Source organism: Geotrypetes seraphini, chromosome 2 (genome assembly GCF_902459505.1).
Source record: "Geotrypetes seraphini chromosome 2, aGeoSer1.1, whole genome shotgun sequence".
Classification (NCBI taxonomy): domain Eukaryota; kingdom Metazoa; phylum Chordata; class Amphibia; order Gymnophiona; family Dermophiidae; genus Geotrypetes; species Geotrypetes seraphini.
In genome coordinates, this window is record NC_047085.1 from 181,055,338 (window position 1) to 181,082,012 (window position 26,675).

At 43.8% G+C, this 26,675-nt stretch overlaps 1 long non-coding RNA gene across 1 annotated transcript; it reads left to right on the top strand.

Annotated features, from left to right (window-relative positions):
* Positions 1-26,194, top strand: LOC117355975. The gene is made up of 3 exons (XR_004538495.1): positions 1-106; positions 17,045-17,179; positions 25,554-26,194. It is a non-coding gene; the product is annotated as an uncharacterized LOC117355975 (long non-coding RNA).
* Positions 26,195-26,675: the final 481 nt, after the last annotated feature.

Genomic DNA, 26,675 nt, shown 5'->3' on the forward strand with positions numbered 1-26,675 from the left:
CGGCAGAGGGAACGTGCTACAGAAGCTGATGGCAGCATGCTGCGCTCGCTCTGCAGGTTGCCGTAATGAACTTTCAACTGTGGTAGGCCCAGAGAGAAGAACGGAGGTGAGGGATCCAGTCTGAGGGAAGCAGCGGAGATAAGATCCCACATGTCGGGGTAAAATTGGGCCCGTTGCGAGGGCTCCGACAGGAGGGAGATTGCCTTAGAGACTCTGGATCGGGGAGGGGGGGAGAGAGAGAAGAGACAAAAGGACCTTGAGGAGGGGCAGGAAAGCAGCCTTGAACAAAAAGGGAGTGGGAAGACAAGGCAGATCCTGGACTACTAGAGGGCTTAGAGAGGTTGAAACACTCTGAACCGAGGAGAGAGAGATGCTAGGCCCTGGGGAGGGGGAAGACAAAGAGAGTGAGAGACACAAAGACCTGGACCAAAGGTGGGAGGACTCAAAATGTTAGCAGAAGGAAGCTAGAGAGGGAGAAACCTGAAACAAAGGGGAGGCAGAAGAGAGGGGGCAGATGTTGGACAATGGGACAGAAGAGACAGAAGGGGAGAGACCCTAAGGAAGAACAAAGAGTTGCAAGATCAGAGGAGAGAGACATGTTGCCAATAGGGGTGGAGAGAGAAAGAAAAGCTGGAAGGACAGAGAGAGATGTTGGTTGGGGAATGGAGCGAAGTCTGGAGGACAGAAGAGGTGCACTCGATATATATATAAATAAATATGGGGGTCTTTTACTAAGGCGCGCTAGCTGATTTAGCGTGCACAAAATGCTAACATGTCTATAGAATACAATGGGCGCACGCTAAATCAACTAGCGCACTACAGTATAAGAGGGGGGTATGTGTTTAGTATTTTTATTATTGGTAGATCATTTTGACTTGGCCATTTTAAAAGTAGCTCGCAAGCCAAAAAAGTGTGGGCACCCCTGGTGTAAAGCATGCAGTAATAATTTAGCAGCTATCATGGAAAACTGAATCAGTCTTCATTGTATGGGCAGACTGCTCTTATACTGGATGGACATACTCAGTATAGAGGAAGACAAGGAAAGCAGTGAGATTCTAAACAAGTGTTTTACCAATTTTGAACTGATGGTCTTTTGGGCCAGTGTTTCTCAACTTGGTCCTGGAGTATCTCCTTGCCTGCCAGGTTTTCAGGAAATCCACAATGAATCTGCATGAAAGAAATTTGCATATAATAGAGGCAGTGTATGCAAATCAAGTTTATCCATATTCATTGTGGATATCCTGAAAACCTGACTGGCAAGGGGGTACTCCAGGACCGAGTTAAGAAACACTATTTTAGGCAATAGCTTACTTTTTAAATGAATGTGCACAATCCAAGATCCCCTCATGAAGCAAATCAGGTGTATGCCATTTGAGCTGATATCTATTTTTGTGGCATTGCAATTGTATAGGTCAAAGAAGCTAATTCAGTGGCATAGCGAGGGTGGGAGGCACCTGACGCTGTGGTTCCCCCCTGCTCCCTCATTTACATCCCCCGCTCCTTCTGAGTCCCCACACCACACTCACACCGTCCCTTCCCACCCCCCGAACCTCTAAATCTTCAGCGCGAGCATCTTCTCTGCCTGCTGCCGCACTAGCTTTCCCTCTAGCGTCACTTCCTGGCCCTGCGACCCGGAAGTGATTTTAGAAGGAGCCAGGCCTGCGCGAGTAGCAAGCTAGAGTAGCTGCTCTCGGTAAAGATTTTTAAAAGGAACGAGGACGGGGAAAGGAGGGCATGAGTGTGGCATGGGGGGGCAGAAAGATGCCAGTACCCCCACTGAGATGGCCACCCTTAGTCTGGAAAGGGAGTAGGCTGGATAGTGTCGGCAATGCTGGGATGCGTCCTTGAAAAAGCATTTAGCGAAACATGTTGTTTATGACGTCCCAGACTACAAAATTGCTAAGTAATTTAAACATACTTTTGAAAAGTGTATTGAAATGTTGCAAATATAAAAGTAATTATAAATATATAAATGTTGAAAGAAAATTTAAGGATAAAGAACCAGTGACAATCTGACACATAAAGCTTAGGGAAATGAAATTTTGATCCTGGAGTGGTGTTGCTGAGATTCTATTGTTTGAAATACATACACTTGAGGCTATTAAATGGAGTTAAACTTGGATTTAGACATCTTTTATATAAAAATGCTCCCCTTTATCAATTGGGCAAGATTGAAATTAACACATTTATAGGATTTAAAAAGCATTTCAGCCAAGTGTTTAAGGGCCACTGGAGAACTTTGGAGACCGCATATAACCCAAAGGCCACACTATGGAGACCAATGATGTAGATATTTAGCAAGGAATGATAGGCTTTTAGGTCTGATAGGTTGTTCAATTGCAGGTGCCAATGGCTGCATTTTCCTTCCAGTCAGAGATAGAAATGGTTGCTTTTAATAAGTGACATTCTTACTCACTGGTAACCCTTTACCATTAGAAAAAAAAGCACAGAGGTCCTCAATGAACAGGGTCTTGCCTTTATCCCAGGACAAGCAGGCAGCATATTCTTGACTGATGGGTGACGGCACCAACGGAGCCCCGGTACGGACACTTTTAGAGTGATTGCACTCTAAGAACTTGGAAAGTTCTAGAGACCGCACCGCGCATGCGTGAGTGCCTTCCCGCCCGACCCCGACGCGCGGTCCCTCAGTTTCTTAGTTTCCGCGGAGCTAAGAAGTCGCATTTTCAACGGCTGTTGAAAAATTTTTTCATTCGCCTTCCCGCTCGCGTAAACTTTTTCGGGTTTTTTTGCCCTTCCTTTTTTCTTTCTTTTGTAAAAAAAAAAAATCTCTTTTTTTTTTTTCGAGTTTTCTTGACTTGCCCCGGCGGGGCCTACTGCCATCATCGAGGCCTCGGCCTTCGATTTGGCAGAAGCCGTTTTTCCGTTCATGCCCCCTCAGCCCGGGTTCAAGAAGTGCCAGCGGTGTGCACGGCCTATTTCCCTTACAGACCCACACAACTGGTGCCTTCAGTGTCTGGGTCCGGAACATCAGGCCTCTACCTGCACCCGCTGTGCCACTTTGAAAAAGCGGACTCTCAAAAATCGAGAAATACAGCAGAGACTGCTTTTCGGCACCGACATGTCCGACCCCACGTCTTCGGCGCCGGTCTCGGTACCTGTTTCGTCGGCACCCACCTCATCGACGCCACGCGATACCGCGTCGGCGTCGCAGCATGCAGGTAAGCCGGCTAAGAAGCCTTCCCCGCTGGAACGTCCTCCGGTCTCCATTGCAGAGAGTCCAATCCTGCCGACCGTGAGGCGCCAGCGGAAGCGCTCCGCCTCTATTGAGGTGAGTCCCTCGATATCGGGCTCCTCATCTCCGGGGCGTAGAGCGGCACCGCAGGTACCGCAGAAGAAAAAAGCGGTACTGGTGCCCTCCCTCGATGATCGCATTGCGGCCATCTTACAGGTGCAGCTGAAGGAACAGCTCAAACAACTCCTTCCAGCTCTCCTGACACCGAGCCCTCCGGTGTCGGTCCCCACTGGGCAACCGGTACAGATTGTGGAACAGTCTGTATTGTCACCATCCACTTCTTCGGTACCGGTACACTTGGCCTCATCGGCATCGATGCCTGTCCTCGCACCGGAGCCCAGGTCTCATCACCAATCGGTACAGACTTCGGCTCTGGTGCAACCGATAACATCACCCGGTACCGCGTCGATGAGGTCGGGTAAGTCGGTACAGAAGTCCCGACACCTGGAACCATCCACCCCTGAGTCTTGGGACCGTGGTCCCCATATTCGAGACCCTGATCTGTGGGGCGACTCTGAAGAACCTTTTCTGTCAGAAGGGGAGTGTTCGTCAGAGGAGGATGAGCCTGTTCTTCAGGATACTTCCTCCAAACCTGATTCCACCTCTTTCTCTTCTTTTTTAAGAGATATGTGTGAATCTCTTTCCATTCCTTTGGAGGCTGAGTCTAAAAAGTCCAAAGCTTTTCTAGACGCTCTTGATTTTGACCAGCCTCCAAAGGAATTCTTGAAACTCCCTTTACATGACATCCTGAGGGAGACTTTTTACAAAAATTTAGAGACTCCTCTTACTGTCCCGGGAGCTCCCCGCAAATTGGATTCCCTATATAAAGTGATCCCTATTCCTGGGTTCGATAAACCACAGCTCCCTCATGAGTCTCTCCTTGTAGAATCCACCCTCAAGAAGTCCTTAGGAGCTAGTGTCTATGCCTCTGTTCCTCCTGGCAGAGAGGGAAAGGCCATGGACAAATTTGGTAAGCGACTTTACCAGAATGCGATGCTTGCTAATCGTTCTGGTAACTATGCTTTTCATTTTTCTTTTTACTTAAAGCATCTCCTTACCACCATGGCTTCCTTTGAGCAGTACCTTCCTGTGGGGAATCGTGAGGCTTTCCATCAATGCTCCTCGTCTCTCTTTCAGCTCAGAAAATTCATGGTAAGGTCTATATATGACACCTTTGAGCTTACCTCTAGAGCAACAGCCATGTCTGTAGCCATGCGACGTTTGGCCTGGCTCAGAGTCTCCGAGCTTGATGTTAATCATCAAGACCGGTTGGCTAATGCCCCATGTTTAGGGGATGAGCTGTTCGGAGAATCTATGGACTCGACGACTCAGAAGCTCTCGGCTCATGAAACCCGCTGGGATACCCTTCTTAAGACCAAGAAGAAACCCCCACCTCCACGGCCATTTAGACAGCAATCGGCCTATCAGCGGCGTTTTGTGGCTCGCCCCTTGCAGCCGTCCACTCAACAACCTCGGAGGCAGCGTCAACAACAGAGGCAAACGCCTAGACCTCAGCAGCAACAACCAGCCAAGCAGCCTCCTCAGCAAAAATCGACTCAGCCCTTTTGACTTAGTCCTCGAGGGCATAGCCAACGTTCACACATCTCCTCTCCTCCCTCAACCGATAGGAGGACGACTCTCTTTCTTTCTCAGCCGGTGGGAAGTTATAACTTCGGACCAATGGGTCCTCAACATCATCCGCCACGGCTACTCTCTCAACTTTCACACCCTTCCAGGCCAAAGTCTACCAAAAGAGTCTGCTTTGCACACTCCTCAATCTGCCCTTCTTCGTCAGGAGGTTCAATCCCTCCTCCTTCTGAACGCCATAGAAGAAGTTCCTCTGGATCAAAGGGGGCAGGGATTCTACTCCCGTTATTTTCTAGTTCCCAAAAAAACAGGGGACCTAAGACCAATTCTAGATCTGCGAGACCTCAACAAATGCTTGGTCAAAGAAAAATTCAAGATGCTATCTCTAGCAACACTTTATCCTCTCCTCGATCACAACGACTGGCTATGCTCTCTCGATCTCAAAGAGGCCTACACTCACATTCCAATCAACCCGGCCTCCAGACAGTACCTTCGCTTCATGATCAATCACTGTCATTACCAATACAGAGTGCTCCCCTTCGGTCTTGCCTCCTCTCCAAGAGTGTTCACAAAATGTCTGGTGGTGGTGGCAGCGTTCCTGCGCTCCCACCACCTTCAGGTTTTTCCCTACCTGGACGACTGGTTGATCAAGGCCATTTCATCTCAAGCTGTTCTTCTGGCCACCAACCAGACCATCTTTTTTCTACAACTTCTAGGGTTCGAAATCAATGTACCCAAGTCTCACCTTCTTCCTACACAGAGACTTCAATTCATTGGAGCGGTGCTGGACACTGTCCAGATGAGAGCCTTCTTGCCGGACAACCGTCTTCACAATCGCTCTGTCAGCAGGTGCTGCCCCAGCACTCCATTTCTGCAAAGCAGATGATGATTCTCTTGGGTCACATGGCCTCCACAGTTCATGTCACACCTCTGGCTCGTCTTCACCTGCGCACTCCTCAATGGACCCTGGCTCTACAGTGGTCTCAGGCGACAGACTCTTGCTCACGACACATATCTGTGACATCGTCTCTTCGTCAGTCTCTACAATGGTGGTTGACATCCTCAAATCTCTCCAGGGGCCTTCTGTTCCATCTGCCTCCTCATCAACTGGTCATCACCACCGACGCCTCCCCTTATGCATGGGGAGCCCATTTGAACGAGTATCAAACTCAAGGCGTTTGGACTCCTCAGGAAAAGAAGCATCACATCAATTTCCTAGAACTCAGGGCAATGTTCTATGCCCTCAAGGCCTTCCAACACCTTCTGTTTCCTCAAGTCCTTCTACTCTGCACAGACAACCAGGTAGCTATGTACTACATCAACAAACAGGGTGGGACAGGCTCTCGCCTCTTATGCCAGGAAGCTCAGAGAATCTGGTCCTGGGCAACCACTCGCCGCTTATTCCTGAAGGCGATTTATATTCAAGGAGAACAGAATTACTTAGCGGACAAGCTCAGCAGGGTTCTCCAACCCCACGAATGGACTCTCGACCCATCGACTCTACAGTCCATCTTTGCTCAATGGGGCACTCCTCAAGTGGACCTCTTTGCAGCTCCTCACAATCATCAGTTGCCCCAATTCTGCTCCAGACTTTACTCTCCCCACCGTCTAGCAGCGGATGCTTTTCTTCTGGATTGGTCCAATCTGTTCCTCTATGCTTTCCCTCCTCTACCTCTCATGCTTCGGACCTTGTTCAAACTAAAGAGGGAACGGGCCACCATGATCCTGATTGCTCCACGGTGGCCCAGGCAGCATTGGTTCTCCCTTCTACTTCAACTCAGTTCCAGGGATCCATTTCTACTTCCACTGTTTCCCTCTCTGCTTACACAGAATCAGGAAACCCTTCTCCATCCCAACCTGCAGTCCCTACACCTGACAGCTTGGTATCTCTCGGGCTGACTTCAACTGATCTTATTCTATCTCAGCCTGTTCGCTCCATTCTGGACGCCTCCAGGAAGCCAGCCACTCTACAATGTTACCATCAAAAGTGGACGAGGTTTTCTTCTTGGTGTCTCCTTCATCATCATGACCCCAAGTCTCTTGCAGTGGAGACTCTTTTGGATTATCTGCTGTCTCTGTCTAACTCTGGTCTTAAATCTACTTCCGTCAGAGTCCATCTCAGTGCCATTACGGCCTTTCATGAGCCGGTCCAGGGGAAACTCCTTTCAGCTCATCCCCTAGTCTCCAGATTCATGCGAGGTCTTTTCAATATGAAACCACCTCTCAGAGCACCTCCTGTGATCTGGGATCTGAACGTGGTTCTCTCCACCTTGATGAAGCCTCCATTTGAACCCTTGGCTACTGCCTCTTTCAAATTTCTCACTTGGAAGGTACTTTTTCTTATTGCTCTCACCTCTGCCAGGAGGGTCAGTGAGCTCCATGCACTAGTTTCTGACCCACCTTTCACAGTCTTTCATCATGACAAGGTGGTTCTACGTACACATCCAAAGTTTCTCCCTAAGGTTGTCTCTGAGTTCCATCTCAACCAATCTATTGTACTGCCTGTTTTTTTTCCCAAACCTCACTCCCATGCCGGAGAACAGGCTCTTCATACTTTGGACTGTAAGCGGGCTTTAGCTTACTATTTAGACCGTACTAAGCCCCACAGATCATCTCCCCAACTTTTTCTGTCCTTTGATCCGAATAAATTGGGACGTCCTGTTTCTAAGCGTACGCTATCTAATTGGCTTGCGGCTTGCATTTCATTCTGCTATGCTCAGTCGGGACTGACACTGGAAGGTTCTGTCACGGCCCATAGAGTTAGAGCTATGGCAGCATCTGTAGCTTTCCTCCGTTCCACGCCTATTGAGGAAATCTGCAAAGCTGCTACGTGGTCCTCAGTCCATACTTTTACATCTCATTATTGTCTGGATGCTTTCTCCAGACGGGATGGACATTTCGGCCAATCTGTTTTGCAAAATTTGTTTTCCTAATGGCCAACCTTCCCTCCATCCCTCTTTTCGTTAGCTTGGAGGTCACCCATCAGTCAAGAATATGTTGCCTGCTTGTCCTGGGATAAAGCACAGTTACTTACCGTAACAGGTGTTATCCAGGGACAGCAGGCAGATATTCTTGCATCCCACCCACCTCCCCGGGTTGGCTTCTTAGCTGGCTTATCTTAACTGAGGGACCGCGCGTCGGGGTCGGGCGGGAAGGCACTCGCGCATGCGCGGTGCGGTCTCTAGAACTTTCCAAGTTCTTAGAGTGCAATCACTCTAAAAGTGTCCGTACCGGGGCTCCGTCGGTGCCGTCACCCATCAGTCAAGAATATCTGCCTGCTGTCCCTGGATAACACCTGTTACGGTAAGTAACTGTGCTTTATTGACTCAACATGAGTTGTGTTTCAGCGTGTGTGTATATATATATATATATATATATATATATATGTATAATTTAATAGAAAACAAAGATACCAATAAAAAATTTTATATAAAACAAATGGTGCTTAGAGATGGCATGGGAGAGTAATATAACCAAAGATTAATAAAATTATAATATTTATAAACATTGTAATATTTATGAACATTATTATCAGAGGTGATCAATGAATAGTGTGAATGTGAAATATTTAAGTGGTGAGTTATAAAAGATTAGAACTTAATGCAGCATGTGTTAATGTATGATATGAGAGATAAGATAGATACTATAAACTCTGTGCATTAAAAATATAATGTGACACCCAACATGAGTGAAAAATAAAGTGAATATGAGGGATTATCTCAGTCAGTTATCAGAATCATACCAGCCAATGAGTAAAGTGCAAGTCCTTTAGCTCCCTCTCTGTGCTGGTCAGTCAAAGCAAAGAGAGAGTCAAGTGACTGGGGGAGGGAAATTGGCAGGGAGTGGGGAGACAGAATTGGCTGAGGGGAGAAAGAAAGATACTGATGGAGATTGGGTGAGAAGGGGAAGAGAGATTGATGCAAGACTGGGTGAAGGGAGGAAGAGAGAGAGAGAGATTTGTTTAAGGGATTGGGTGAGTGATGTGTGGGGGGGAGGATGAGAAAGATATGCCTGGAAATGAGACAATGACTGATAAGGACCGACTAGAAGGGGAGGTGGAGAGAGACCAGTGGAGATAGACTATGGATGAGAGAAGAGGAGGCCAGCAGGTGTGGGCTTTGGGAATTCAGACGTCAGACTAGTGGTAATAGGTTTGAAGGACAGGAAGGGGACAATATGAAAATGAACTGGAAACCCCACACTTTTGGAGGATGCTACAGGGTCTGCACTGCTATTGGGCAACCCCTGCTCTAACATTTTGTTTAGAAAATCTGAAAACAAAATCTTTGTTTATAAAAGCATATTGCTGCCTTTGCTGCTTTATTCATACTAAATAGTGCCCTCTTTTGGGGTTGTTAAAGAATTTCCTTCAATATTTGTTTAGCACCTGCTTCACATTCGATAGTATTTTTATCAAAGGATTGTTCATAGCAACCTTCATCAAAATCATTTCATAAATTTCTTTTTCTCAACTTTTTTCTGGGGAACGCCCCAAAATGTAACCAGGAATGAGCCAATAATGATGGGAAATGGTTCTGAAGTTAGGAAGGAGCCAAATCCCCACTGTGGGAGGGGTTTATTCTGTCATAAATTTATGACCAGTCCTACTCAGTGTCTTACTATTTCTAAAATATTTGGAGATAGAGTAAATACAATATATGAGAGGAGTTGTATAAAGTCAAATACCTATACTTGTTTTTAACATATTCTTCTTTAAGGCTGAAAAAGATCAGGCATCATGTCAAATGAACCATAAAATGTATGATAATCTCAAATTCACTTCAACAATAAATCTGGCTCACTAGTTGGCTTCAGTCAGCGCTGGATAGTTTAGCTGTAACATAAATCTTTCTCCCCCCACCTCTCTTTTGCTCAGAAGCTCCTCTAAATCATAATATCTAACCTAATAGATCATACACATACAAACCACACTTTGGCACAATTTCTTTAACCAAAATAGATTTTTAAAAGTTAAAAGGTGGCCACTTTAATTTATAATTCAAGTAGAATGCAAATCATACATGCCCCTGTGTTGAGCCCTGTATTTTTTTCATGAATCAGCTCTTTTCCCCAGAGGCAAAGGCAGGTTTGGATGAGTTATCCACATGGCTCATTTTTAAAGAGACCACCAAATGATGAAGAACTATGATTAAGTGATGAGAAGGAGGTTAAATTCTGGGGTATGGCCACTCTCCACCCCACCTCAAGGAATGGCAGAAAGTTTTGGCATACGATGATATATATGTAGTGATATATATATATTTTTTTAACTGGCACATACTTGCTGGGGGGCATAATTATTTTTATATTTGTGTTTTGACTAGTCTTTGCCTTTGAGAACCAAAAACCTGGCTTGTCGATATTCAAAACAATTTAACCAGCCAGAAATGGCTGCTGACCAGTTGACTCGCTTGTTTGGAGCTATCCTCTAATTTTCAGTGGCACTTAACTGGTTATCATTGCTGAAAATTAGCAGTTAGCACCTCAGTGCTAATTTGGGGGCATTCTGGGAGCAGAGTCACTAGTCAGTACTTCACTGGCCAAGATAACTGCATAATGGGGTCACATAAAACATTGTCCTATCTTTATGCAGTAACCCAAAACTACTTAAGTTCTGTGTTAGCTGGCTCTGCAAAAACTGGATATTCAGGGCCTGATTCTCCAAAGTGTGTCCCGATTTTAGGCAGCTGTAGGCGTCCTACAGCTGTCTAATCAGCCAATCGGGATGCACGTTTTTTAAAAACATGCTCCCCAGGCAGGCCGCCTATATTGAAGGCGCTTCCGGGAGCCTAGGGAGACCCGCAAGACGCCTAAGCTCGTCTAAGGGCCTTAGGTGAACCTAGGCGGCCCTACGCGTTTCCCTAGTAGAGGAAGAGAAGCTTAAAATGTAGGCCAGCAAAATGCTGGTCTACATTGTAAGTAGACGCGGCCGTCAGGAGGATGCCCAGTCTCTCAAGCCATTTCCTGTGAGCGATCTGCACGGGGCAGGAGCGTGGGAAGATCGCTCCTGCCCCGAAAACCCGCTAGACCACCTGGTAAGGCTTAAGGGGGGGGGGGGGCCTTACAGGGCTTATAATAGTCTGAAAAATGAAAATGTATTTTTTGATCTAAAACCACGAATAAGTGAATCCGTAGATATGGAATTCACGAATACGGCAGGAGAAGTGTAGTTCCTCAGGTATCTTTATTGCTAGGCTTGACCTTCTTTATAAGTCTTTAACTGCTGTTTCTACCTATTGGAATGGTGGTTGTATGACAATAAGATAACCTGTCTTGTGAATGGCAGCCTAACATACCATGTAACACGATTTTTGTTCCTGGGTACTACGTGTAATTTCCTAATTACTCATGCCTAAAAAGTATAGAAAATATCTGTTATTTCCTTAAAATTTTGTTTTTGTGACTAGATAAGTCAAAGTTTGCAATTTACATATTTAAAATGTGAAAATGCTAAATTTTCATCTTTTCATTCATATAAAGTCATAAAAAACAACATATGAATTACAATTAACATATATTTATGTTGAAATTATACAAAGATGACCACAGAAGATTTAGAATTGAGTAGTTTTTCAAGATTAGTGATTATATTGTAAGTCATTTTCACGAATCAGCCCCCAAATGTAGTCTCCCATCATGTTCTCATTATATTGTCTTTGGTAGCAATGTTCAAAGTCTAGTGTATCCTGGTGGAAGCGCTGACCTTCCTCCTCTGAGTATGCTCCTATGTTCTTCTTGAATGTCTCAAGACGAGCATCAAGGACATGGACTTTGAGAGACATTCTACAGCCCATCCTCTATAATAAAGCGTAGTTGAAACAGCATGATCCTTGCCGCCATGATTTGTGCTTCCATGCCATGTTCCATTTGCAGTGCATGGCGGCTTGTAGCGCATGCAGCGTGCATTGGCTTGTGGCATGTGTGGTGGCTTGCGGCGCATGCAGCGTGCAGTGGCTGTCCTTTGAGGTGCTGCAAGGCATCCGGCTGCTACTGCTGCACAGGAAAGTGGAGGGGTGTGCTGGGGGGCAGGCAGCAATCTTGGCTTGCTCAGGGGGCCAGGGAGAGAGACAGACAGAAAGACAGACAGACAAGGGGCCAGGGAGAGACACAGACAGAAAGAATGACAGACTGTGGGCCAGAGAGACAGCCAGCCAGACAGACAGCAAGCAGCCAAGGAGAGAGAAAGAAAGAAAGACAGACAGACAGCGGCTAAGGAGACAGAGAGACAGAAAGACAGACAGACACATCTATTCTAGCACCCGTTAATATAACGGGCTTAAAAACTAGTTTTACTATAATTCTTCACCAGATTCTCAACCAACTCCACATAGTTTTCAGCCTTGTGATTGCTCAGAAAGCCCTGAACCACTGTGATAAAGCTGTTCCAAGCCACTTTCTACTTCCTAGTTAGCTACTTGGGAGCTTCCTTGCTTTCCAGGTTTGGCTTTTTCCTCAGACACCAGTTTTGACTTTTGCCACAAATAAATTTGGGGAGAAGTCATGAAGGTACTTGAAGGTTGCCGACTCCTTATTTAGAGCTCTGACAAATTGTTTCATTAGGCCCAATTTTATGTGAGTGGTAGCATCAGCATCTTCTGGTGAACCACCAGTGATTCCTATTGATGTTTGTCCACACAGAGAATTTGGTCCACTGTGGCCAGTCCCACCTTTGGTAGTGCATCTTTGTGTCCTTAAAATCCCAAAAGCAGGGAAACTTGATAAAACCACCTTGGAGACCCATTAAGATTACCACCATTTTGAAGTCTCCAATGACCTCCCACCCATACCTATAATATTTCAGGGTGCCTAATGTAATCCTCTTTGAGATGCACTGAGTGAGCCAGTGGAAGAGATGGGTACTTGTTCCCATTGTAGAGCAGTATAGTTTTGATGCTCCTGGATCAACTGTCAATGAAGTGATGCCACTTTTTGGGGTTACCGGTGATTCCAATTGCCTCAAACAGACTGGTCAAAATGTGGAAGAAACAGCACAGCATGATGGGTAAAGAAGGTGGTAAAAGCTTGGTGATGCTTCCTCTGATCTGTGACGTCCACACTTTCAATCAACAAGTTCCACTGCTTGCGCCTAGACATCAAGAGTTCAGCATTGGACTTGGTGAGACCAAGATCTCTGATCAAGTCATTGAGGTCTTTTTGGTTTGGGTAGTATGGATTTCTCTCATCAGCTGTACCACTGATACCGTAAACTGGATCTACAATGTCTCCCTCACTCTCTGACTTGCTGCTCTCTCTCTGGGGAAGTGGATATGGGGAGCCAAGGGCAATGTGGCACCAGGGTGATGGAAGAAGAAATGTTCAGATATGTGATTGCAGATGCATGCTTGCCAGTTCAACATTTGGAAGGGTCCACCATGCAGAAAAAGCAGTTGAATTTGGCGGGAACCCACTGATTACTCAAACTTCATGGCTCTCTTTTCCCCTCTGTACCATCCTGTAGAAGAATATAATGAAATTGTGGTAATGAAACAGTAAATTATTTCACCTATGACTAATGTATACAAGATTCTCATAATATACAGTATTTCAAATAACACTGAATTTTTAAATTTGAAATATTTTTTAAAATTAAACATTTTAAGAAATTTTATTGCAGAAACTCTACCATCCTAGTGATAAACAAAATTGTCTTACGTTCCAGAGTTTATGGCAATGCTTGCATGTGAAGTGAGGTGCCCAACACCTGTCTTTAGTCCCCAGCAGGCAAGCTGAAATATGCCTTATAGGCATCACACATCTTAGCAGATGCTTCTATGGAGTACTTTCCCCCTCTTGTCTTGATAAATTGGCTGTATATATAACTGAGCATCTTTACCGTAGCACGCCAGTGCATTATGGGTATGCATGCCCACAACACACCTTCCTCAATCCATCTCCACCCACAGCCATGGTAAGTCTTACTGTCTGAATTGCCATGTGGAAAATCTTTTTTTACTGCAGCTGTACGCGTGGCGTGCCTGCGGTATTATTTGCTGCTTGGTAATACCCTACCATGCCTTAGTAAAAGGGCTTCTAAATTTACTGAGCTTGGAATCAATCTTCAATGCAAAAGAGGTAAATTTCAAAATATCGATGTCCTAGTCACAAAAGCAAAGTTTCAGGGGAATGATAGTCATTTCTATAAATTGTGGCATAAGCATTTCAGGAACAAAAAAAATGTTGTTACATAGTGATCTGTTATAGAAGAGTCATGAAAGCTTATGGTGACTGAATTGTATCTTGTGGCACTCTATAATGATCATGTAAATTAGGCACATATAGCTCCCACAGCCTTTAGCCTCTCACCATATACTGTAGGGAAACTGAAGGTCAGGGGGTGGGGAGTTAACTGTCATGGGCTACAGAATTTTTGGGTTGGGACCAGCAAACACTGGAAGGCTATTGGCCATTGGGATCACTCATTCCATTTGCATTTGATTCTCAAATACAGGCTGACCCCGGGTTAAGAATAAATTCTGTTTTTTTAACCATTCTTAAGTTGAATTTTTATGTAACTCAGATCCTGTACAGTACACAGTCTATAAAAACATTAAACATTAAAGAAACAGTCCTCAAAAAAAGGACTGTAGTTTAAATAGAAAGAAAAGATAGGAGGTTTACACTTACTTTTGTTTTTCATCCATCTCACTGTTCCCTCTCCACTACCATATCCAACATTTCTCCCTCTCATCTCCCTCTTCCCCATGCATCTGCACCTCACGCCTCTCCCACCACCATGTCCAATATTTCTTTATCCCTTCCTATGCCCAACCATAAGCGTTGGAAAAGGGGAGGCCATAAGGGCCATGGCCTCCCCCAAAATTTGGTGCATGCCCACCCTCCCATATCCCTGCTTTCTCCCTTAAATCTTTGGGCAGCTGCCGCACAGTGTCATTGAGCAGGCCTGCCCTGGAACTCTACATTCTCCTTGACGGTGTGCAGCAGTTGCCTGAAGATTTAAAACCACAGAGTTGGGAGAGATGCCGTAGGATTTCGCTGGTGCCAGGGTGGAGCTTCTGGTCCCTCCCCCCCCCCCCCCCCCCCAAACAGGACAGCATTCCGCTGCCCATGTGCCCAACAATTCACCGCTTTCTTCATTTCCTCATGTGCACCATCTTTCTTTCTCTCTCACCCAGACACCCATTCCCAACAATGTCTAATATATGGAACAGCTGAAAGTTGCATCTTTGTCTTGTTTGACTAAGTTCAGCTGCCTAGCTCTTACTAACAGTGCTGTCAGATTGTGGTCCTTTGCTTTTTTTTGCCTTTGTGTCTCTACAGACATACAGTATACCAGAATATCATCTGTGATCACCTTCACTCCTGGAAGCCCTTCCACTGCTTTGTGCTGCCTGCACTGGCACTCCTCAGGGCAGGGGCAGTTCTGAGTGGATTCTGAAATCACTGTTGTAGCCCAGAAAATTGTGAGGTGGCTGCTTTGTTTGACTAACTTCAGTTTTCAGAACCCATCATGGGTATCCAGAACAAAGAGCACCTTGGTCTTGACCAAACTTGGCAGGATCACTTCTAGGGTGGGCATCAGATACTGTGAGCATTTCAGTGCTGTATTCTAGTCTTTGAGATTGGATCTGAATTTTAAATGTAATTACTCACCACTCTCAAATCCAAACTCAAGACAAATTATAATCTGGTACATATTCAAGCAGATTTACAATCTAGGCTAGACTCGAGTCAATGGAAAATGAAACAAGGTTGCTCAAGGTTGCAAGGAGAACCAGTGGAAAAAGCAGTACTGTATTTGAATCCTGTATAAATGCAGATCCTTAGCTTTCCTGACTGCAGCCATGCTGTTGAGCCATTCAGTTGGTTTGTCAACTTTTGTCAATAGGCCCAGACCTTTTTTTTTAACCTATTAATATGTTCTCTGCATCCTGATTTCAGAGGGGTGGGAATTTCCATAGGTAGTCCATAGCCACTGGTCTGATAATGGGGTATTGATTGGGTGGATACAGGAATACTTATTCCCATAGCTGATCATAATCTTCTTATACATCAGAAAAGGCTCTAAAGTTGGGACTGCCTATCAGAGGAAGGGTGGAATGTAGTAGTGCTATGGCACAGGCCTCTACTCAAAAGTCTAGTGTTTGTGCTGAGTCCCTTTAGAGCTTTGACCTACTAGGAAGAGTTAGGGTGGCGGCAGCAGCAGCAGAGGAGGGAAGGGAAGGGGAGAGATGATGGACTAAAGATGGGGGTATGGAAGGGGAGATACAAGGGGCTGAAAGGTTCTAAGCCCAACCAACAAAGTTGGGGTAGTCTCCAATGACAGTTATACACTTAGTCCAATGATTTTCCACTTTTTTTGTTTCACTGGAAAATCACTGGACTAAATTTATAGCTCTTGATGGAGACTGCGCCATCTTTGTTGGTTGGGCTGAGAACTTTTCAGCAGCCCCTCATAAGTCAGTGATCTCCAGAAACACTGCTGCCCCCCAAATTTCTCTGCCCTAAGTGGGTGCCTAGCAGGAATATATGTGCCCCCCTTTCCACTATGCTACACCAGTCTCAAGATGACCAGAACTCAAAGGTTTCTGGGAAAGCTGACCCAATGGCTCAGTGGCAGTGTTGTGCACTGCCATGTAGAAGCTCCTTAGATTTGACCCAGAATTATGTCTTCTACTTCCTGGGTCAGGTAGGGCTAGGGATGCTATGAAAGTATTGCTCACAGCCCCCTAAGGGGAAAGTAAAAAAGTCATTGTTATCAATGAAGGGTGACACCATATTATTCATTCCTGCCAGAGCCCATGATTGCAGAGTTCTAAAAGGAACCTTGTGCTTGCTCCAGGACCATAGTTGCTACATTGAGAAGATATAAAATAGGAAATCAAGACCCAGGTGATAATGAATCAAGGGTCATGGCACCAAATCTCAGCCCTGGTTCCGACTGATTTGGAAATATAAAGGGAATGGGACTTGATATACCGCCTTTCTGTGGTTACAATAAAAAGATCCCTCAACTAATGTAAGTTTAAAAAAAAAGGGGGGGGGGGGTGGAGGGGAACAAATATGAATTGAAATCCACAATAAAAAGAGTGCCACAAAAGAAAATACAGGGAGCTAAATAAAGTAAAAATAAATTCCAAACATCTTACAGAAATGGAACTCCCTATCATTAATACTCCATTCTCTTTAATAACGGTATCAGTAGTGGTTTTCTGATTAATAACCTGACTCACCATGTCCTCACAGATGGTCCAAAATGCTGCAGCTCATATAGTAACAGATGTCAGGAAAAGAGAAAGCACACATCCTTCTTTGGTCGTCTTACATTGGCAGATGATTGTGGAAAAAATGAGGTGCAAATGACTGGTGCTGACATTCAAGGTATTGCATTTCCAGAGTCCACATTGCTTTCTACCGTCTTGCATCAGTATGTTCCATATAGGCAGATGTATTATACTCAAAGTTGTTTATTAGCTGCTCCTCTTGTACATGCACAGTGGCAGAACCAGAGCATTGGAACAAGCTGTCTATTGATATATTTGGAACAGAAGCCTCTGTCCATTTGTAAGCAACTAAAAACTATCCTCTTCTTAAACTGTTTTAGATCTGTGATGGAGAAGAAATTTTTTTTGATGATATTAGAGTGATGAGTTATATAGTAAGGTCTTTTCTGATTATATATGTTAAAATTTGGATATGAGTGTTTTAAGATACTTATAAGTCTCATTTAAAAAAAAAAAAAAGTATAAAATGTAGTATAAAAGGGCAGATGGATGTTTTTCTCATCAAACCCTTCCATTTCACTATTTTCAAAACCCATTTTCTAAACTGATTTCTATGGCAGTTGTCCGCAGTGCATCTAAATCTTAATGGGGCATGTTAGAGGCGTGATTTAGGTGGGACTAAGGTGGGCTTATGATTTTGACATTTTTCTGCAATAATCAAACATGTTAGAAAATGTCCATGACACAATTTGGGCATTTAGGGCTACACCTTTTGGTGGGGCTGGGGCCTGCCAACAGAGCAGGAGGCCCACCTTCAGTCATAGGCGCACAATCCAATGCTCCCTGGAAGGCCATAGGGTAATGGCAATTAATGAGTTATAACTTAAACTCTGAGCCCTATAACAATTAAAAACATTTATTTCTAATTTCCAGTTCACTGGCTTAGTTTCCAAGCAATTAAGGTAAATCCTTACTACAGGTAGCTATCTCAAATGACTCTCTATAAATGAGAAACATCAAAAGGTTCATCAGCTTAATAAAATTCCATCAGAGTAACTGCATTCTTTATATAGTCCAGCTGCTTTATTTTGCTCAGTTCTTGCAGCATATTGTATACAGAACCCATGTTCCTTCTCACATGGTACCAGGGCCAGCCACATGGCCACCTGCCCTCACACTTTCCTTCATCAGTGCTTCCAAAGCTGTTAAGCAGTAATTAGGCACTTGTCCAGGAAGTTCTCTCCTCTAAACCAGGGTTGATGGGAAGGGGAACCATTCTACCCACTACGATTCTGATGGTCCCGAATCCCTCCCGAGTTCCCATTAGCATGTGTTTCCAGAATGTCTAGACTTTGAGTTTATTAAAGGCTTCTAATCCCTTTCCATATTCAGGCCAGCTAAAGTGACTGGCTTACTCACACCATCCAAACCGCACTATAACTTCTAAAACACTCATACATATATCACCATTATATTCCATAGTTTCTAAGACCACCCTTTTACTGTATAGTACATTTGTCCTATTCATCAAATCATATTTTACTCATTCAGGCATTCCTTAAACATTCCCTCCTTTGCTCCTGAGGTCCAATTCATGTCAGATTCATTCTCACTCATGTCAGGGAAATTCTCTTCTATCTCCATAACTTTTCCTCTCCGGAGAACTGTTCCTCCCCCTCTAAACGTGAAAATAAATGCTTCCCCTGGGCAGCTTCTGGATAAATCTTTTCTAATGGCTTCTCTCTCCAAATTAGCTCCTGCCAGCTCTGCTACTTCCTGGGTGCAGAACTTTTAACGAGTTAGAGACTCAAGAGCAGGACTTTTCCCACAGTGTTCTAAAGCTCCTCTGAAGTTCCCTTCCTTCAGGGTTTGCAGCTGCCTCCTAGGGTTCACAGCTGTGGCTAATTTATCCGAGCATGCCATCTCTCTCTGTCACACCCCTTTCTTTATCCCTTTTATTGTCACCTAATCCTGCATGGGGGTTAATGTGAGCTCCTGTAGCCTATTCATAAAAGGAATGATAGGAAAAAGTGGCAGAAATCCTATTCCTCACTGCAACATCCCCTATTAACCGCATTCCTTGTCTGTATTTAGCACTAGTGACAGACTTACAGGATCTGTTCCTTTCCTTAGGGACAGTCCTGATTAGTACTGGGTTTGGATCAGGATTTACACCAGTGACAGGCTCTTCTATGTCACAACCTGTTTTAACAAAGAATACGTGCCAAAAAAGTGTCAAAACTGACCAGATGTCTAAGGTGTCTTCCTTCCCTTCTACCAACCAACCCCCACCACAATAGGCTCACTACTCAAAACATTAGAAATAGTAACACAATGGATGAAAGACCGCAAACTAAAGCTAAACCCAGACAAAACAAAAATCCTACTTCTCGAAAACACCAAAGCCTCAACCTTAACAAATTTAGAAATAAACTCCATCTCATACCCCTTACAACCCCACCTAAAACTTCTAGGGGTGATGCTAGACAGAGGTGGTACCATGCAACTACAAATCAACAAAATAGTCCAGAAAGCCTTCGCAGTCATGCGTAACCTAAGACATCCAAAAATACTTTGATAAAGCACAATTCAGACTCCTGGTCCAGGCCCTAATATTAGGACTACTGCAACATCCTATACCTACCCTGCCCCACCACCAGGATAAAACAACCACAAACAGTGCAAAACACAGCCCTCAGACTGATCTATTCACTGATTAAGCATGACCGCATCACCGCCGCCTACCTAGATGCACACTGGCTCCCAGCACAAGCATGAATATTTTTCAAATTCTACTGCATGCTTTTCAAAGCCCTAAATGGCAATGGACCAGCCTACTTGAACAATCACCTAACTTGGAACAACTCATCCAAACCAAGGAGAACAGAGACACCCTTTACTCACCCCCCCCACCCCCCATTAAAGGCAATGCATGACGAGTTACTTGCCACGCAAGCAGCTAAACTGGACAGCCATCTCTCCAATTTACCGACCTCAGCACCAAACTACCAAAACCCTCAGAAGAGAAATAAAAAACAGGAAATTTATCAAGACAAGCTCATGATATAACCCATAGGCATCGGAACGGGGGAGGCCACGGGGGCCATGGCCTCCCCAAAGATTGGGTGCCCGCCCTCCCACCTGCTTCTTGGTGTTCATATTTATGTGCCCATTACATGAATAAAGCTCCTTCTTTTTTTAAGAATCCTTACATTTAAATAACAGCATTTAACCATCTGGAGAGGACCAGATGTTTCAGAACAAAGTCCATTCAGACTTGGGAAAATTGAATAGGTCCACAAGGCAAGAAGGAGAGGGAATGGTCTGGTGGGACAGCAAAACATATAAAAATTAAGGCAAAAAAACAACCCCCCTCCCCCCCTTGAGTTTTTTGCTGTTTTTTCAACAACTGCTTGGAATTTTAATGTGAAATTTTACGGCTTTATTTGTTAACTATCTACATTTAAGTGCTGAGTGGAATGAGATTTTCTGTAAACATAGGGAAATTATAGACTTTAGTATGACCATCCAGTGAATTTTTGCATGTTTAAAAGGCACTGTAAAACTATCAATATTTTTTTTTTTTTTAAATGGGGTACCAACTTGGTTAGCTTCTGCTCTTTGTTAGAACATAAGAGTTGCCATACTGGAACAGACTGAAGGTCCAGCAAGCTCAGTATCCTCTTTCCAACAGTGGCCAACCCAAGTCACAAGCCTGGAAAGATCCCAAGCAGTAAAACAGATTTTATGCTGCTTATCCTAGGAATAAGCAGTGGATTACCCCAAGGCATCTCAATAATGCCTTATGGACTTTTGTTTTAGGAAACTATCCAAAACTTTTTTGAACCCTGCTAAACTAACTGCTTTCACCACATTCTCCAACAACAAATTCCAGAGTTTAATTACATGTTGACTGAAGAAATATTCATTGCATGCCCCATAGTCCTAGTATTTTCAGAAAGAGTAAACAAGTGATTCAATCTATCTGTTCCACTCCACTCAGTATTTTAAAGACCTCTATCATATCTCCCCTAAACTGTCTTTTCTCCAAGATGAAGAGCCCTAGCTGCTTTAGCCTTTCCTCATAGGGAAGTCATTTCATCCCTTTTATTATTTTCATCTCCCTTCTCCTGTTCTAAATCCACTATAACTTTTCCGAGATACAGTGACCAGAATTTCACACAGTATTCGAAGTGTAGCAGTACCATAGAGTGATACAAAGACATGATATCATTTTCATCTTTGTTTTCTATTCCTTTCCTGATAATTTCTAACATTATATTTGCTTTCTTAGCTGCTGCTTCACACACTGAGTTGAGGATTTCAACGTATCCTCAACGATGACACCTAGATCCTTTCATCGGGTGGCGACTCCTACAGTGGAACCCTGAACAATGTAGTTATATTTTGGATTCTTCATTCCCACAATCATCACTTTACACTTACTCACATTAAACGTAATCCACTATTTTGATGCCCAGTCTCATAAGGTCCTCTTGATACTTAATAACTTGTTGTTCAGAGAGAATTCTTGTTAGTCTAACACTCCACCTAGGCCTATTTTGTTTCTGTTACAGGCTGAACAAAAAATCATTTTGAAAATTATAAAGAAAAAAGAAAAATGTTCTAGGCCTTAACTTGTTGCAGGCTGTTTATAACATAGACATACCTAGTCAATTGAACTTAATAAGAGGGGAAAAAAATACCTCAGTAGCTGAATATGTCTTAAAGAGACCTCACAGCTTCACAATCTGCTCACGGTGTGATACTGGAAATTAAATGCTGGCATCATATCCAGTGATGGCATTGAATTTCTGATCTATTTTTGGTCGGCCGAGACATAGCCAGCTAGGCCAATATTCAGCGGCTAGCCAGCTAAGTAGGAAGTGGATCACTTTTTTGTTTGGGCGATCCCAGCAGGATCCTGGGGCTTGACCTCTCTCTCCAGTTCCCAACTCCCCCAACTACCTTCCCTGGTTGCTGTAATTTTAAATCCTTGGGCAGCTGCCGTGCAGCATCAACAAGCATGTCTTCATTCTGCAGCAACTTCCTGTTCCTGCATAGGAAGGTTTCCAAGGCAGGTCTGCTCGTTGGTGCTGCATGGCGGCTGCCTGAAGATTTAAAATTACAGCGGCTGGGAGGAGGTAGGCGGGGAAGTAGAGTCATAACTGATTCTTCATACTGTCAATTTTCAGGCTCCCCCATTCTGATGCCTATGTTAACAACCAAAGATAGATCACCCTTTTAGGTGACTCTATCTGGCTGTCACACTTAGTTAGTAAGCCACCGAATATTGATGGCAACTGGCTACTTCACATGACCTAGCTGGTCACCAGCCAATTCACTGAGCCAGATATTCAGTGGGAGATAGAAATCTCTTTACCGCTGAATATCGCCAGATAACTGGCTATACTCTATTTACACTAATGATGGTGTTTTAGGTCCCTGCTTTATAGCTTTCGGTAGGTATACCCGCATTCTGAGGTCTTTTTCTCCACTTTTTTTGGACAGTTTGTTAGCCCAGACTCGGAGTAGCTGTGGTTTCCTTTTGATTTGTGATGCTTTATGTATACGCTATTTAGCCAGCTGGGAGCCATTCTCGGCCACTAAATAACACTGAATATCGGGCCCTATATGCCCAAAGAACAACTGCTGCGGGTGAGTAACTTCACTATCCTGCCTGACCCCCAGTCAAAGGCTGTCATTGGGCTTAGCTACAGTAAGGCATGGAGATAAAAGAGGAACAAAAATGGTTAGTTGTTCATTGTAGGGCATGAACAAAGGAAAGCTAGGGGAGGGTGAGGAGGGGCGACTACCAAACCCCAAAATAGAGCAACTAAATTTTAACATAACATGAGAACCTAACATAACAGATGCCTTATCAAGCTAGACTACGGGTCTTTCTAGGCTTTGTATCCTTTTTCCAGCAGTGGCCAGTCCAGATCTCAAGTTACAGGCAGAGTTCCATATTTGCAAATGAGGACCATTTTTGAAAAGGACATCTAAGCCCAACTTGGAGGTTCCCCGCTAAATGTCCAAGTTCAGAAGCACAGAAATGTCCTTTTTTTTAAAGGGATATCAAAATAATTTTTTTTATGCAAAAATTGCACTATTTGGACGTCTTGGGCGCCAAAAAGACCAGACCAACAAGATGTCTAAATTTATTCACCATTTTCAAACACAAAAATGTCCATGTTAGAAACATCCAAATTAGCACCATTTAGACGTGGGAAGGGTCGCCATTCTAATAGACTGGCCACATAGACATGCCAACAGAGCAGTGGAGCACCTTAGAGAGCACTGCTGTGAACTTCACATAAAGGATATCAGATATACATCTCACCATATACCCCTTATAATTTATAGTGAACCCTCCAAAACTCTCTCAAAACCTACTATACCCACCTGTCTACCACTCCAATAGCCTTTGTGGCTGTAGGTGGCACCCATATTGCAATATAGTAGGGTTTTGGTGAGCTCATGCTTAAAACCAAAGATGTTGTGGTTAGCATGCTTTATGGGTCTGGCTCCTCCTCTCTACGGTTCACTAGCCCACCCACCTGGCTACTTAAGATACCTGGGTGATGCTCTACTAGGATTTCCCATACCAGATGCTGCTACTCCAGAGACAGGTATGTACTGTTTTATTCAGTTTTCGGGGTGGGTGGGAGAGGGTCAGTGACCACTGGGGGAGTGTAGGGCATCATAGCATAATCCCTCCAGTGGCCATCTAGTCAATTTGGGTACCCTTTTTGGCACTTAGGCTTCCAAAAGAGGTCTAGCCCAAAACATCTAAGTTCCATCCAGGATATCTTGGGAAAGGTCTGATTATCCCTGCAAGACGTCCAAGTCTGGCCTGCCCAAAGCATGCCCATAACATGCCCACTTGAACTCTGGATGCACAGAGGATGAAACATCTCGCTAGACAGCCGAGAAAATGTTTTTGAATTTATTAATTTTATTTATTTAAAAACTTAGGGCTATCAAGGGGGTTAGGGCGTCACACATTTCATCACGCGCAAACCCCGCCTCGTCAATGGAGGTGTTAACCGCCTACCGCACCTTGACAAAAGGAGCTCTTAATATACCGCCTGGAGTCACAGCGGTTTCCAAACACAGGCGTAGTAGCTGATTTAGCACCCGCTACACGCTAACGCACCCATTATATTCTATGGATGTGTTAGCATTTAGCATGCGCAAAATCGTCTACCGCGCCTTAGTAAAACAGCCCCATACATAAATCAAAAACAATACAAATCGTTCTTCAAAATAACATGAACACATGTGAAAGCAAGACCTACATATTCTTCAATAGCGTATTTAAAAAAAAAATTTTTTTTTTACAAAACTACCCAAATAGCATTAGGAAAGACAGATCAAAAGTATGTGTTTATTGACACTTTGATGTCCCGGCGATTAGGACGTCCAAGTGCTGACTTAGGCAGTTATTTTATTTTATTTTTTTTTTGCATTTTAGGGCTCCTTTAATCAAGCCATGCTAGCGGTTTAACACGCGTAATAGTGCACGTTAAACCGCCGGCTGCACCAGCCGCTAATGCCTCCCTTGAGCAGGCGGTAGATTTGGGGCCAGCGCGGGGGTTAACGCATGATGAAACGTTGCACACGTTAACCCCGCTAGTGCGGCTTGATAAAAGGAGCCCTTAGTGTTTTGATAACGCCCCTAAATATGAAAAACAATTTCAGTATGACCTCTGTCAGTTACTAGAAAAAAACAAAATATCAAATAGTTTTAACTGGATCAATTTTTAACAATATGCAGGCAGTGCATTGGGTTGGAGAGATAGTTTGCTTTATAAATTCACGTATTCCATTTTGCTGCAAAAGAGAAATAAAACCAGGGGAGTGCTAACTATTCCTGAGCATTTGTGATGAGAAGAAAGGGTGCTACACTTCTCCCTCCATATTCATGGTTTCAGCATTCACGGTTTCGATTATTCGTGGTTTTTAGCTTGCTGGCTCCTCCCCCCAAATTACTTCAGCTTGCATAGATAAATCGCTGAATCCAAGCATTTACAGAGAAAATCGCCGATTCCCGGCACTTTCTTCACCGTGTTTTGCCTCTCCTTCAGGAACAGGCCAGGTCTCCCACCATGTTATTCGCGGTTTCACCATATTCACAATGGTTTTTAATAGAAAACAGCGAATAACATATGAAAAAGTTATTTGCGTTTTTTCTGTATTTACGGTTCTGTTAATCCCCTATCACAGCGAATACGGAGGGAGAAGTGTATACTGTTTTGAGACAATCATAAAATGGGTGTCTCAATACATTTTTAAAAACAAGTTTATTTTCCAGCTTCATGTGGTGATAACTGTTGGACTGCCCCTCAAAACAAAGCAGGAAAACTAACTCTATTTCCAGCTCTCACACATTCTTTACCAAAAGTAGGCCTGCCTGTCTTTTTCTTCTATGCATTTTCTACTGCCTGGCAATGACAAAGTGTATTTAAGAACTACTTCAGAGTTCAGACTCATTTTAACATATTTTATTTCCACTATTTATGTTGCAGGCCAAGTTATTTCTGCTAGGGTAACTCCCATTGCCTGCTGCCTGTGACACATTAATAAGAATAGAAAAAAAAAAAAAATATCAGCTGTGGAATCCCTCGCTGTTGGATTTGATTTTACAGTCTCTCTCAACTCCAAGAAAATTTTTTGTTATGGCCAAAAAGCACATATTTTTGGATCAAGTAAACCCTAAACAGATCCAACATCTGGAAAGAGCTGCAGTCTAAATTCAAGCCAGGGTCTCCAGGAGCAAGGCAGCCAACACACCAGCAGACTTGGATCATTCCAGGTACCAGAAAATAACTATAACCAAATCAAATGGGTCCTGTATTGCAACTGGGTTCTATTTCTGACTTTCCTTAGAAACAAGAGGAAAAATATCTCAAGCGGTTTTCTGGTAAGATGTTTAAAAATAATACACGTGTGAATAATTATCTGCTACGATGCTGGTAACAGCCCTCGTGCACATACAGTACCTACCTGTCAGTGGAAAGCAGCCCTTGCACTGTAATTCAACCCAGCTCTAAGCTCCTAGATAATTAAGAAATTTAATTGTTACAGTTTCCAAGAAGTTCATTTAGATCACTTGAAGTATATTCATTGTAATGATTTTGCAAGCATGTACCTTTTTATAGTAGTGTTTGATCTGCTATGTAGTCCTTTTGTTTACATTCCGTTATGTTACATTATCTATCTATATTTTGCTTTTCAATTTATGAAAATATATATTTTACTCTAACAGGCCACCTTTCATAGCAATGAGCAAACATTTTATCCCATATTCCAAAGTCTTTATGAAGGAAACAATTTCTTCTTTTAGAGAGGTATGTAGGACTATGCAAATTTTGTTTCCACTCATAAAGGCTTCCAATAAAAGAACAGATGTGATTGATAGAAGGAACTGGAACAGGTACATTGGAAAGAACATAAGAAGTTATCTCCACTGGGTCAGACCAGAGGTCCATCGCGCCCAGCGGTACGCTCCCGCAGTGGCCCATCAGGTCTAAGACCTATGAAGTGGTTCCTGACCATTTCTATAACCTACCTCTGCTTCTATCTGTACCCCTCAATCCCCTTATCCTTTAGGAACCTATCTAAACCTTCCTTGAACTCCTGTACTGTGC